A 13,705-nucleotide genomic window follows, 5' to 3' on the forward strand; every position below is an offset into this window, starting at 1 on the left:
AACCCTATCCCCAAGGCCCAATTACCCTATTCTTGAAAATGGGACACAAAGTCCAAGTCCAATGTCCTTAATGGGCCCTTTGGCCCAATAAGGCCCACCCGATATGTCCAAGGCCCAAACAAATGAAAAGGCCTCTAACTCATAGAACCCAACAAGCCCAACAACCAAATGAGGCCCAAAGGCCCAAAACAGCTTAGGGTCCAACTGAGTTGCGTATGCCCAACGTACCACCCTGGTACGTGCAGCGTAATGAGGTTTTAGGAACTACGCGCCGTGTACATCCAGTTATGCCCAGCGTACAACCATTTTATGCACTTTTTCCATTAAGTGCTTAATGTTCGAATCCTTCATGTCCAAAAGCTAGATCTAAGTCTGCAATGATGTCCTAAGGCATAAAGTTGGCAACTTTATGCCCTTGCATGCCTCAAACACACCCAACTACTGCGTTAAGAACTTTCCAAGGTCTTTTACCCATGCATTAGGTCAAATCTCTCATCAAGCTCCCATCTTTATACTTCTAAATGACTAAGGGACCTCAGATCTGACTTTCTTATCAAATGGGGAGGCTTAGCTCAACAAAAGAAGTCCAAAACTCATCAATGGAACAAACCATCAAAACCCTAGCTAGATCTAAAGATTAGGAAGGAAAGATGCAAGCTTTTTACCTCCAGAAGCTTTACAAGATGATTTTGATGTAGGATCTTGACGCACCCACTTGATCCAAGCTTTCTTGACCACTTCTTCTTCTTGAAATACACACTAAAAAGCCACAAATGCACTCTTTAAGGCTCCAGAATGATCTCACAAGGTTTCTAGGGGTATATGGACGTTATAATCATGTGGAGGCTCTCTAGGGTTTAGTCCAAGGGACTTTAAGTTGTTTAAATAGGCCTCAAGTCCGGAAAAATTAGGGTTTGCGTTCCTGGCGCGTACGCCTCACGTAACTCAAGGTACGCCCAGCGTACCTTGATTCCTCCGCGACCACTTCCATGCAGTACGCTAAGCGTACACTTAAATACGCCCAGCGTACTTAAGGGACCATTTATGCAAAAATATTATTTCTTAGGGTTTCAAGACGTACCAGAATTTTGTATGTTACATTTATAACCATCATTCTAACAGAATGTGTACTTATGTAACATACACGTTTTGAAATCGTGTTTTGTAATGAATAAAATTGTGAAATACTATGTGAAATTGAGTATTGAGTTCTAACAGATGGTTTTTACTAGAAATGAAGTAAAACTATGTTTAGAATCACTCAGAAAATATTGGAAATCTTATGAAATTCCAATCAAATGTAAAATGGTAAAATTTAGCGAAAATATAAAATTTGAAATAAGTAAAATTTTATTATTGAAAGTTGTAAATAATCTCGTTAGAAACTTGTAGGCGAAAACCTCGTCAAAATCCGAGTTATAACGAAGAAGTTATGACCAATCGAAGATTCGTGACAAAACCGGTACGGCGCCGAATGAAGTAAAAAGTGAGTTTTTGATAAACTACATTTTAGCCTTAGTGATCTAAATGAAAGTAGTATTATTCGTTAAACCGAGAAGTTCGATAAAAAGAACGCCAAAATCTGACTTCGTATGAGGAAGTTATGATTTTTCTAAGTTTCGGATTAGCAGTAGACAGCTAAAAACTTGAATTTTAGATCGAGCGATATTCAGCCGATACAACCTAAACAAGAATTGAATATCTCATCATTTGTAGTACAACGGTAAAAAGTCTAACGAAAACGGACGTCGGATGAAGAAGTTATGAAGTTTTAACGGATTTTCTTGTCCCTGTCTGTTAAAAATATAATAAAAAAATAAATTCAAAATTAGCCGACGGAGTCTAATCGAAAGTTGTAGAGTATATTCTCACCTACGCGTGCATATAAAGAACATCAAAAATGGAGTTCGTACGCAAAAGATATGAATTTTTGAAGTTATTAAATAAAAATAAAGGAAAAATCAAAATCTTATTCGAGGCCGTACGCCCCGTGTACACGAGGTTACGCCCAGCGTACCTCGCACGTATCCGGTCCGGAGTCAGCCACGTAGTCCTCCTTCGCATGGTCGCCACATAGAAGCCACGTCCGAGACCCAGGAACCGAGCATGCAACACCTCGCGTACGCCCAGCGTACCGAGGATCTACGCCTCGCGTAATAAGGAACTTCGCACCCTATATAAGGGATGCGAAGGTCTCCGGAAATGTTTGCTCATTTTCACTCTTTTACACCCTCTACTCCCATTTTTAGCCACTTTTAACCCCCATAAGTCTCGTTATCATCCCCGACATCTGAAGCAAGCCCCGACATCGCGAAGTTCCCAAGAAAATCTTGTTTTCAAGTCAAAACTCTGCCCGAGTAAAGTCCGGTTTTCAACTAAAAACCCCGGTTTCGCCTCAGAAAGTCATATTTAGAGCCGAAATGCTGCCCAAATTAATATTTTGACCCCCGGTTAATTCAAGGTGAGTTCAATATATAGGAACAATTGTATGTTATGTGTTATATGTGTTATGTGCTTCTCAGTGTTATTATTTCGGGTTATTTTCCCGTGTTATTTTTATTATGCTATTTTGATAGCAAAAGTAATACCTTGACCACATGATCAGTGAAAAGACTTAGATTCGCATTGGTAATGGTACGAAGCCTCTGGCCACATAGAGCATGTCCCCCGTAAGTGAATGACTTATATTTAAATGGCATTGGCAGAAGATTAAACAGGGCGTGAAAACCTGAAATCTACTGAAATGTTAAACAGGGCGTGAAAACCTGAAATCTACCGAAATGTTAAACATGGCGTGAAAACCTGAAATCTACCGAAATGCTAAACAGGGCGTGAAAACCTAAAATCTATCAGAATGATAATCAAAAAAAATTTATGTCTTCTGTGCCATTTGGGCCAAAGCTTTATTGATGCATATCATGTATTGAAATCGTTATGCCTCATTGATCATAAATCTTTGAATAAAATCTTGAGTTGATATTGAAAGCCTAACATATGATACGCATATGCTATTGTTGTTCTTGTTCCTTTTTGCTTCTGTCATATTGGTATATATAAGGCATAATATTATATTGTATCTATTTATTGAATTCACTAAGCGTCACCGCTTACCCTATCAATGTTTAACAATTGCAGGTGATAAGTAACCAGTATAATTATATATTGTTGAAAGAATTAGAATAGTTTGTAATAATACTTTCGTACTTCAATTTATGTTTGTATAAGTTACAATATCCTGGGTAGTTATGTAATATATAACACTTTATAATAGTCGGTTTGTATCCAATAGGTTGTAACCTCTTTACCAATGTAAAATATTGCTTTTATGAATATGCAAGTAGCATGTTTTGGAGTAATAATATTGTGATGTATGAAAGTTTGGGTCTTTCAGAAATACGAAAGTTGGGGTCTTTCAACTTATAACCTTATGTATAACACAATTTACGAAGAATTATTTTATACAAAAATATGAGAACAAAAATACATTTACAACAACATATCTGTAGTCATATGATAAATAAGAAAATGTATGGAATTTTAATCAAACTCAAAATGAAAATTATTAATATTAATTGAATGAAAACATAAACTTACAAGGAGAAACCCCTATAATTCATGAATCCATATCATTATTATACTGAAATAAAACTCCATAAAATCCGATAACACTAAATTGAAAACATTATTCAATTCCTAAAATATATTGACGAAATAAACATCTACTCTCTCTTGACCCTTGCATGAGGATAGTTCCTCCTATCATGACCAACACCAAAACAAATCCCACATCTTCTTATTTTCTTTCGATCTTGATGCACTTGGCATTGATTGACATTCCGATCATTGTTATCAAAAAAGTCCTTCTTATTGTTATCAATATTATCTTTGTTCTGAAAACAAAACAATAAAATTCAAAATATGAATTTCATCACTGAAATATCATAAGAACAAATATGATATGAATCTGATGAAGGATTATTCTGAACTATGAATATAACAAAATTTATATGCATATGATAAACGATTATTCACCATTATCAAAATAAAAACGTGCATGAACAACATACCACCATTAACGAAAGATCAGAATAAGAAAAATGATATGAAGATAATGAACAATGAATCTGCAATCGAATAAAACATATACGATGCATATATATATATATATATATATATATATATATATATACATATATATATATATATATGTTATATTCGTTGATAAGATCCATATTTAATAGCCTGATATTTAGGAATTTGATTGATATCAATCAAACTTTAATTAACTCGGAAAATATAAATTATATAGTAAGATTACATTAATACCCTTTAAGAATGATTGGTCCACATTTGTGTATACAATAACATAATAATTAGATTAAACACTTGAACCTCTCTCTCTCTCTCTCTCTCTATATATATATATATATATATATATATATATATATATATATATATATATATATATATATATATATATATATATTACAATTTAAACACAACCATCTTCACCTATAAATTACCCATATTCTATTTACATTTTACACTTCAAAAAACACTATATATTTTATTACCTCCTACAATAAAACACGTATCTCTCTCATTTTTTATTTAATCTCTCTATATGGATCCAAATCAAAACACCCCGAACATCCCAAACACTCCAAATGCAAATGTTAGCTACATGCAATTGTTAACCTCTCCAAAGCCCAATCCAATAACAACCTCTATTCACCACTTCATACCAGCACAAACTTCTACCAACACCAACCACAACAATTCAATCAACCTCAATTCCAAGCCTTTCAACAATAATCTTCTCAACAATTTCAACAACCATCTCAACAATTTCAACAATCTTCTTAACAATTTCAACAACCTTCTTTTATTCATCAACAATTTCAACCATCTCAAGTCCCATTATCCCAATCTCAACCTATAGACCTCGACAATAACGACGATGACGAACGGGTCGAAGAAACACAACAACCAACTCGTCAAAGGCAAAAAAACAAAAGAACCAAAAGAAAAGAGAACTACCGTATGGAACGAAGACGAGGAGGAAGCTTTAGTGAAAGCTTGGATTTTCATATCGCAAGACGGGGATGTCGGCAACTCGTAAGTAGGTTAAAGTTTTTGGTGTCGTATTTTAGATCATTTCCACGCATTATTAGGAAAGAAAACTGGACGGGCGTACAACTCGATCAATGCAAAATGGTGTGATTTACTAGCGGTTTGCACCCAATTCAATGGCATATTTAACAAGCTTAAAAATAGGCATAGAAGTGGTAGCAACGATTTCAACATTTTAGCAGTCGCAGCCTACAAATACAAAATTACCACCAATGTAAACCGTTCGGCCACCTAAAAGCGTGGAAAGTTCGTCGTAACGGTCCAAAATGGGTTCTATATCCGGAAATGGCGCATTCAGGATCTACCACCGGTTCCAACAAAAGGGCAAGAACGTCCGAGTTGGACGTGGGTTTTGGACACGACTTCAACGATGACTTCGACGCCACCGAGGGGGAGGGCCCACCGGACGTCCAAGTTCGTGGACCAGCAGGAAGGGACAAAGAGAGAAAGGGAGTGTCTTCAAGTGGAAAAGCACCGGCAACTAGCGAAGACGAGCTTGCGACATCCATAGATAAAGCTCTAGTTTTTCTAGAAAAAAATACGAATCAACGGAGGAAGCTCGTCGCCAAAAAGTAACTCTTACCGATCTTCAAATCATAAACACAAAACCCCAACTGAATATTGACCCGGAAAATCTTGCGACGTTTCTTAAAATTCAACGACAAGTCCAAGAGAAATATGGAATTTAGGTTCTAAAATTTATGGTTTTAAGTAATTTAGGATTTTATTTATGGTTTTAAGTAATTTAGGATTTTAACTTTTTTATGTTTTTTTAAGAATTTTAGGATTTTAATTTGTGTTTTTTATATTAATGTAATGTGTTTTTAATTTTAATGTAATGTGTGTTGTTTATTTAAATAATGGTTTTATTTTAAATTATGGTTTGTATTTTGTTTTTTATTTAATATAATGTAAAAAATAAAAATAATAAAAATAATAAAATAAAATAAAATGAATTTGTGGAGTGGTAGCCATTTCCAATGTTTAGTGGGTTGGTGGTGGAGCTGACGTGGCGCACAGGTGGCGACACTTTTTCGGTGGGTTTATTGTGACCACCCCCCACAGCCTTATGTAAGAAAAAAGTGTTGTTGAGGAGGTAATTCAACTTTGGCCAAAAATCATAAAAATAAGAATTTCTTACCAGAAACTAAGGAAGTAATTTAGTTTTGGGCACTGTGCAATCACACAGGTTGCATACCCACAAGGTCGGCCTGGCGTACTTTATCGTCTAGGGTTAGTTCGGTGACGCCAGAATCATGTAGGACCTTGGGACTCACGATACTGATGACAGATCAATATCTGATTTACTATCTTCGGAGCTATGAAAAAATGAGGGAGTTTCTCGGGAGAAGTGATGTCTTTGAGTACTGATCCGGATTTATGTGTGGGATGTTGCTGATGAGGCGGGATTCGACGTTCACACCAAAACCCAAAATCGTTGAGAGACTAATGTTATGACAAAAGCTTGGCTGTAAAAATCGTTCGGCAGGAGCTCGACGGTGGACTGAGGTTAAGCGATTAATCAGTTTGGCAGGGATTAATCACGGACCCTAAATTACTAATAAAACTATTTTAAAATTTAATATATCCTAAGAAAATTAGTATTTGAAAATTTAAAATTTTAAAATTTTGAAAATTCTAAATAGTTGGTATAATACTTGAAATTTTGAATATTTAAAAATTTAAAATTTTGAAATTTTGTTAATTTTGGTGTAATATTTGAAATTTTGAAAATTTTCCCGCCTAGGAGCGCCAAGGACCGCCGAGGACCTCCGAAGACCGCCTAGACCGAGTATGACCAATTTCCGCCAAACACCCCTAATCATAATCTGTTTCAGACCGCCAAACGCCTAGGCGGCCACCTAGGCCAATATTTACAACACTGACCAAAAGTAATCAAATACGAAATTGAACAAACTGAAACATAAATAAATCAAATTATATATACAAGATTCATAATCAGAAAACATACTTGAATGTTGATGTTTACAACATAATCACAAATCACGAAAATAAGTAGAGATTGAGGCTTGCGAATTTCAGTGTCGTAAGACAAAAATTTCCCTGGTAGGGATCTGTCTAGAGGATACAACAATCTGATCAAGATTGAATCTTGATCCTTGAATCTTGATCCTAGCGAAATTCTTCATGCTTCCTTGATATCCCAGAAAAATGAGAGTGAAAGAATTGGTGTTATTGTGATTAAGATCACCCACTTAATATGGCAATTGATCATCTATTTATAGTCTGTCAAATAGTAGTTAAAAACTGTCAGCAACCATACCTGTTCCAAAACTAAAATTAACTGCCTAATTAGCTTTCTTCAGTTAATTAACAATTAACACATTTTGTAATTAAAAATTCAAATTCGGAATTTCTGTATAAGCACCCAAGTTCCATTAGAAAAAAGTGCATCATATTCATCTTTCATGGCATTTAACCAGTTAGGATCTTGAAAGGCCTGAGAGTAGTTGCGAGGAATAAGAGACGAGGAAATGGTGTCAATTTTAAGATTGAAACGATCAAAGGGTTTATGGATGCCCCGTTTGGCACGAATAACCATGGAACGGCTGCTTGTGGGATGGGAGGCCGAATGCCAAGGGGCAACATGGGTGTAACGTCCCAAAATACGATGGTAAAAATTTCATTTTTAAAACACCCATTTATCCTTTACTCAGACACTTAAAAGTATCTTATAATAAACCAGTTATCAGAGTACAATCCCAAAATCACACAATTCCGGAAAAGCATGGGTGTGTGCGTTGCGATCAAGTCAGGCCCTTTCCTTTCAAACTGGTAGTACCTAAAACAAGAACTGAAAACCATAAGCGCAAAGCTTAGTGAGCTCCCCCAACATACCACATACAGAACAAACATATTGCCAAGCATATTTAGGTGTCTGGCCTACCCCTTCGGTCTATTTCAACAGGATGTTGTCGAGCATATCTGGGTGCCGGCCTGCCCCTTTGGTCTACTTCAACCGTTTACTATCGAGCATATCTGGGTGTTGGCTTACCCCTTCAGTCTATTTCAACCAGATATTGGGTCTATTTCACCCCCTACCACTACTACATCATAAAAAATAATCACAGAAACATCAGCAAATACTGGCATACCAAACAATTATCACAAAGACAATCATTTTACCATAAACATCAATTGTTGGGCTGGCATTGGTGCCTTCGACCCACGGATACAGTGAAGGTAACTCACCTCAGACAGCTGAAACCCACGGATAAATCTCTGACAGACGATCCGCTAAAATCCCTGCGCTATCAATTACCAAAATAACATCAAATTAATAATTGGATCCCCACTCACACTAAGAGTCCAAATTAGGATAAAAGACCTTTTTACCCTTCCTCTAACTTGGCCCCGGGCCAAGGCCCAATCCAAATGTCCAAAAAGCCCACAATAATCAACCAAAGCCCACATATGGCCCATTAACCCAATTGGTCCCAAACTCAACATGGGCCAAAACCAAGAAAGCCTAATATCTGAATTGGAACCAAAGCTCTAAATGGGCCCAAGCACTAAAAGGCCCAAAGAAAAAACTAAGGCCCACCAAGTCCCAAACCACATCTCACGTCGTGGCCATACCTTGGTCACGTCGTGAGGACCCACTCGGTCAAATACCAACTCATCACGACTCCACCTAGCCAACTCAGTCAAGGGAAAGTCAACAGGCTGCCCTCACGTCGTGAAAATCCTTTCTCACGTCGTGAGCCCCAAATAGATGACCAAAAATGGGACCATCACACCTCACGTCGTGAGACCTTGTGACTCACATTGTGAGAACAGTTTGAGGCTAAAAATCCAACTTTTAAGTCCTTATTCCATTAAGCCATCGACCCCAACTCTAACAGAAACTAAAAAGGACTCCAAAGGCTAATAAGAATGATTATTTGATGGGCATGCATGCCCCATGCATGTCCTAAACCTATCATAGGTCAAAATGACAAAAAAAATGGCCTCAAACTCAAACAAAATCCATAGTTTATAACCATGCTTCAGATCCAAAAGACCAAATCATAGAGAATAACCCATTGATCCATAAAGTTGCCAACTTTATGGATCCCAAGTATGAAATCCAACATGATCATGCAAAAAGGAGCTTAGAACTTACATCTACCAATTTAAAACCATAAATATTGGATCTTGAACACTTACAATGGTCAAAAATGTGCATAAGATAATGATGATGAAGTCTCCTTGCTGAACCAACACTCTAGGGTCTGTTCTTCTCCATCTTCTAGCCACCAAATCGCCAAGAATGGATCCAAAACCACCAAATGGGTTAGGGTTAGGGTTTTCTGAGTTATAGGAAGGTGGAGGTTGAGAAATGAACCCTAAATTTGAATTAAGGTGGCTTAAATACATGAGAAACCATAAAAATTCATGGGCTTGGGCTACAGCGTTCCTCATGTCGTGAGCATCCATGCCTCACGTAGTGAAGACCCCCTTTTCTCCAAAAAAATCAAATCTTTCATCCTCCAAAACCCTAATTCGAATCACCCAAGGAAACGGATGTTACAAATCTCCCACACTTAAATTAGATTTCTTCCTTGAAATCATTCCTTACCACCCCAGGCGCGCCAGACAGCCTGAAGAACGCAACCATAACCCTGAGCATACAACAGCCCCACCAAGGCAACTGAACCCAACCCTAGCAAAACTCTCCAAACCTGATGATGAACTAATCCTTAATCCCTTGCAGAATAACCACTTCTACCTCACCCGAAATATGAAATCCATAATTGGTTTGACTCCTCGACAGACCACCCATACCAAACCACTACCAGACCAATTTCACTTTGAATTCCGAACTAAACAAAATACTTCCAACCCTTGATTATCTTGATGCTCCTATTGGGCAAAATATCACTGACCACTCCTTGTTGCAGAACACTTTTACCTGACAGAAGGATCAGATAATCCTTCGAGTAGAAGACTGATCCTTACAACGGTCAGACTCAGACGAGAGCTGTGCAACAGGGTCAAATCAATTACTATGAGATTTGTTTAATCCAAACTACAAGTGACCTAACATATTCCCCGAATAACAAGAAACTTCACACACGAATCACAAATCACTAATAATGCCTCAACTCATCTTGATACCCTTAGTTGTTTTCCAAAAGCAGCCAAGACCTCCCTGGTCCCAACTTACCTGCGAACTAACAGATTCATCGGGCTCCCACCCAGTTGTTGAGTCAAATAGATACACACGGCCGTACCACACGAATCCAGAAAGAAGGACTCGTCTGATAATAATTTCCCTGATTATATCGCCACTATGGCTCCAACAACTTTTTTGACCCAACCGATCATAATCAATCGTCAAACCTGACTTCACTAAATCCAACGCTAAAAGCGAATGCTATATGACCAGTTGTAGCCTTATATCACATCCAGCCTCCAACAACCCTCCAATTCCTTAATTCCATGAATGTTGCGGTCTTACCTCAGTCTTACCCACTGTCCTACTCTGGTCCAATCCATCTGAAGAAATTCACAATCCAAATCATAGATTTGCCATGACATCATCGCTATACAAGGACCGATGAGTGCTATGAGCCACCTCACAGTCTTACAACACTCCTATCTTGTAACGACCCAAATTCTATAGATTAGTGAAGTTAGTTTTCCGTTACTAGAAGTGAGTTTTATATGTGTTTACGACGAGAGATTGGGTGTGCTTAATATATAATAAATAAAAGAAATCAGATTAATTAGGGTATAAATAATTTAATGGGGATTCGAATTATTTATAGAATTTAATTATTAATTAAGTGGTACTAATGATATTTAATTAAATTTAGAATTTATTCAAGATAATAAAATATAATGCATAAAAGTTAAAGGGTTGAGCTAAATCAAGTTAAAGTGGAAGGTGTATGGCAATCAAGGAACGAATCTCAAGGGACCAAAATCGCAAATTGGGCTTTAAAAAGCCATATAAATGAATTAAATGCTACTTTACGGAGGTTAATTTCTACAAAAGATAAATTAAAGACTACGTATTCAGGCCATGCGTGCATCCCCATGCGACGTCTCCACTTGCCTATCATCCGTTTTCTTTCCTCTTCTTCAGTCCGTTACATTTCGTTTGGGCTGTTGTGGGTTAAATACAAGGGTGGCACGATCGCTTTGTTGAGGTGCTTCATCACAGCGAGTCAGCGACAATTGGGAGAGTAAACAGGGAGAAACTGTGGGCTTGTGTGTGTTCCGGCAAGAGCTACGTTTTCCGGCGACCTACTCCTGCAAACCGATCACGATCTCAAGTTTTGCTACATCTGCAACGGGAAGGAACGATAGGGAGCGGGAAGAGAGTTGCTGATCAGAACAAAAAAGAAACGAGAGGAAGTCACTAGTAAGTTCTTGATCCCAAAACCTCTCATGCTTCCTGTTCATCCATGACTTATATCTCGCTGCTAAAATGCTACATGTAGCCCTTCTTTTTGGCACTTGTTGCAAACTCGCTGCTGCCGATTTCCCAATTCTTCCCAAACATGTAAGATAAGAAAAATAAAGAATGGGTTACGTGGGGGATTTCATAACACACGCTCAAATTTGACAACGATTGACTCTCCTTTGTGGCTAAATGATTTATGTGTTAGGGTGTCTAGGGGAATGAAAGCCCATGCAAACCTTCCACGATGATATGGTAATATAGATATTAAAAGAAGTAAATAATCAAATTGAACAAGCACACAAAACTTGAAATGACAGTTACTGTGTAAAACTATGTGTATATTTACTTAATTGGGTTATCGTGATGTTTAGACACCATTAGCTATAATGATATCTTGGTCATGAAAAGTTGGTTTAAGAATTAATTTCTATTCTAAATTTAAATATGATTACGATTATGCTCGTTTGACGATTAAGAAATTAAATGTGTAATTTTAACTATGAGGCTTAGAGAAAATATAATAATAATAAGTCATGTTGGTTTATAACAGTAAGGGTTATGATATTAAAATGTTAATTTAATTAATGATTAAAAACCATAGTCGAAAGCTAAGTAATATTGTGCTTTTATACTACTCTGTATTAATTAATTAAGGTCCTCTATGAGATATATATTATCACTTTATAGTCTACATGTTAAGACTTAAACTAAATACAAACATATTTGTGTTTAGGTCTCTTTTAGAGTTTGCGGGTTAAAGAGAAAGAGTAGTTCAATTTCCGAATACAAAGGTGAGTCGATAGACTTTTCATAAACCTTGTACATAATCGAAAACTACTTTCCGAAAACGGATCGGTTAGTCAAATTAGTATATTATTAAATGTTGATTATGCCGGTATATGCAATATGAGATAGGTCATTGTCTTGCCTTCTGTGACATTTGTATGCTTAGTAAATTTGGTTGATATGACTATATGGTACTTGATACAATTAAAATTAACTACGATATGCTAAATGAAATGCTTGCTATGTGACTATGATCTTGATGAGTATTTTCTAGGTATATATGTTATGAATCTTGATTATGACATTATGAATACTGCATGCTTGTACTTGATTTACGATCGATTATGCGGGGTTATGCGTAGAGGGCAAAGGGTAGAACCTAGCACTTAGCATGAAACCCTATCCGGATACCTTCGAGCATGGTTGGTTGAAAAATACCTCCTAGGAAAAAGCGCTTAAGCCATTTACGAGTTGCTCGGTCTTTCTAGATGCCCGTGCGACACATGGTACGCGTACACTTCGGTGTTTGCGGACTGGAGTGATGTTGGCCATTCGAACGAGGCTTGTACAAACATCACGTAGGTGTTGGGAGGTGGCGGACGAATGCCACCGCTTGTACCAACACCAGAACGACACCGCGATGTACTTGTACATTGCATAGTCGGAGTAGTGAAAGTGGAGTCTTGGGGTCGGTGTGACGGGTGGGAGTCGCGAACCATCTAAAGCATTTGGCTGGCCAAGCACACAAGTAGCGAACGGGTTTTTCCCTTGGGGTTAGGTATCACTATGAGACTACCTATGCCTATACGATTATGATAGATTTCTTTGATATGATGATGTACGATTACGATATGATTATGCATGAAATATGATTGATGTTACTCTAATGAATGATAAGTAAATGGATGATACAAAAATTGAATGATTGAATTTTATGGTAAAGATGATTGATTATTGATTGATATGTCAATTTTGTTTAAATGATCTTAATTTGAATGATTGACCCGTTAGGGGATGGTATGTTTTCCCTTTGGTTGTGTACAAACTTCTATGGGCTCACGAAGCATTTGCTGACACTTGTTTCTTTGCTTTGTGCCTTTACGATTGGTACAGGTAGCTTAGGATCTTGTCTTGGTGAGATGGGGTCACTTTTGGGTAGTTTATCCTTAGAATAAAGATGTCACTTGGAAAAGTTATTTAATTTTGAAACTTATGCTTCCGCTACAATTAAATACTTTTGATATTTTGGTTTTGAATTGAACGTAACGTTGTGGTTTGAAAGGTTTTTGAAATAAACAATGTTTACAGTCTTCCGATGTATTTTCTGTTAAAAGATTTAAAAAATAAATGAAACAAATTTGGGTGAAAAAA

The sequence above is a fragment of the Lactuca serriola genome, chromosome 7, assembly GCF_051521515.1.
Source record: "Lactuca serriola cultivar US96UC23 chromosome 7, Lser_US96UC23_V15, whole genome shotgun sequence".
In the NCBI taxonomy this organism is placed as follows: Eukaryota; Viridiplantae; Streptophyta; class Magnoliopsida; order Asterales; family Asteraceae; genus Lactuca; species Lactuca serriola.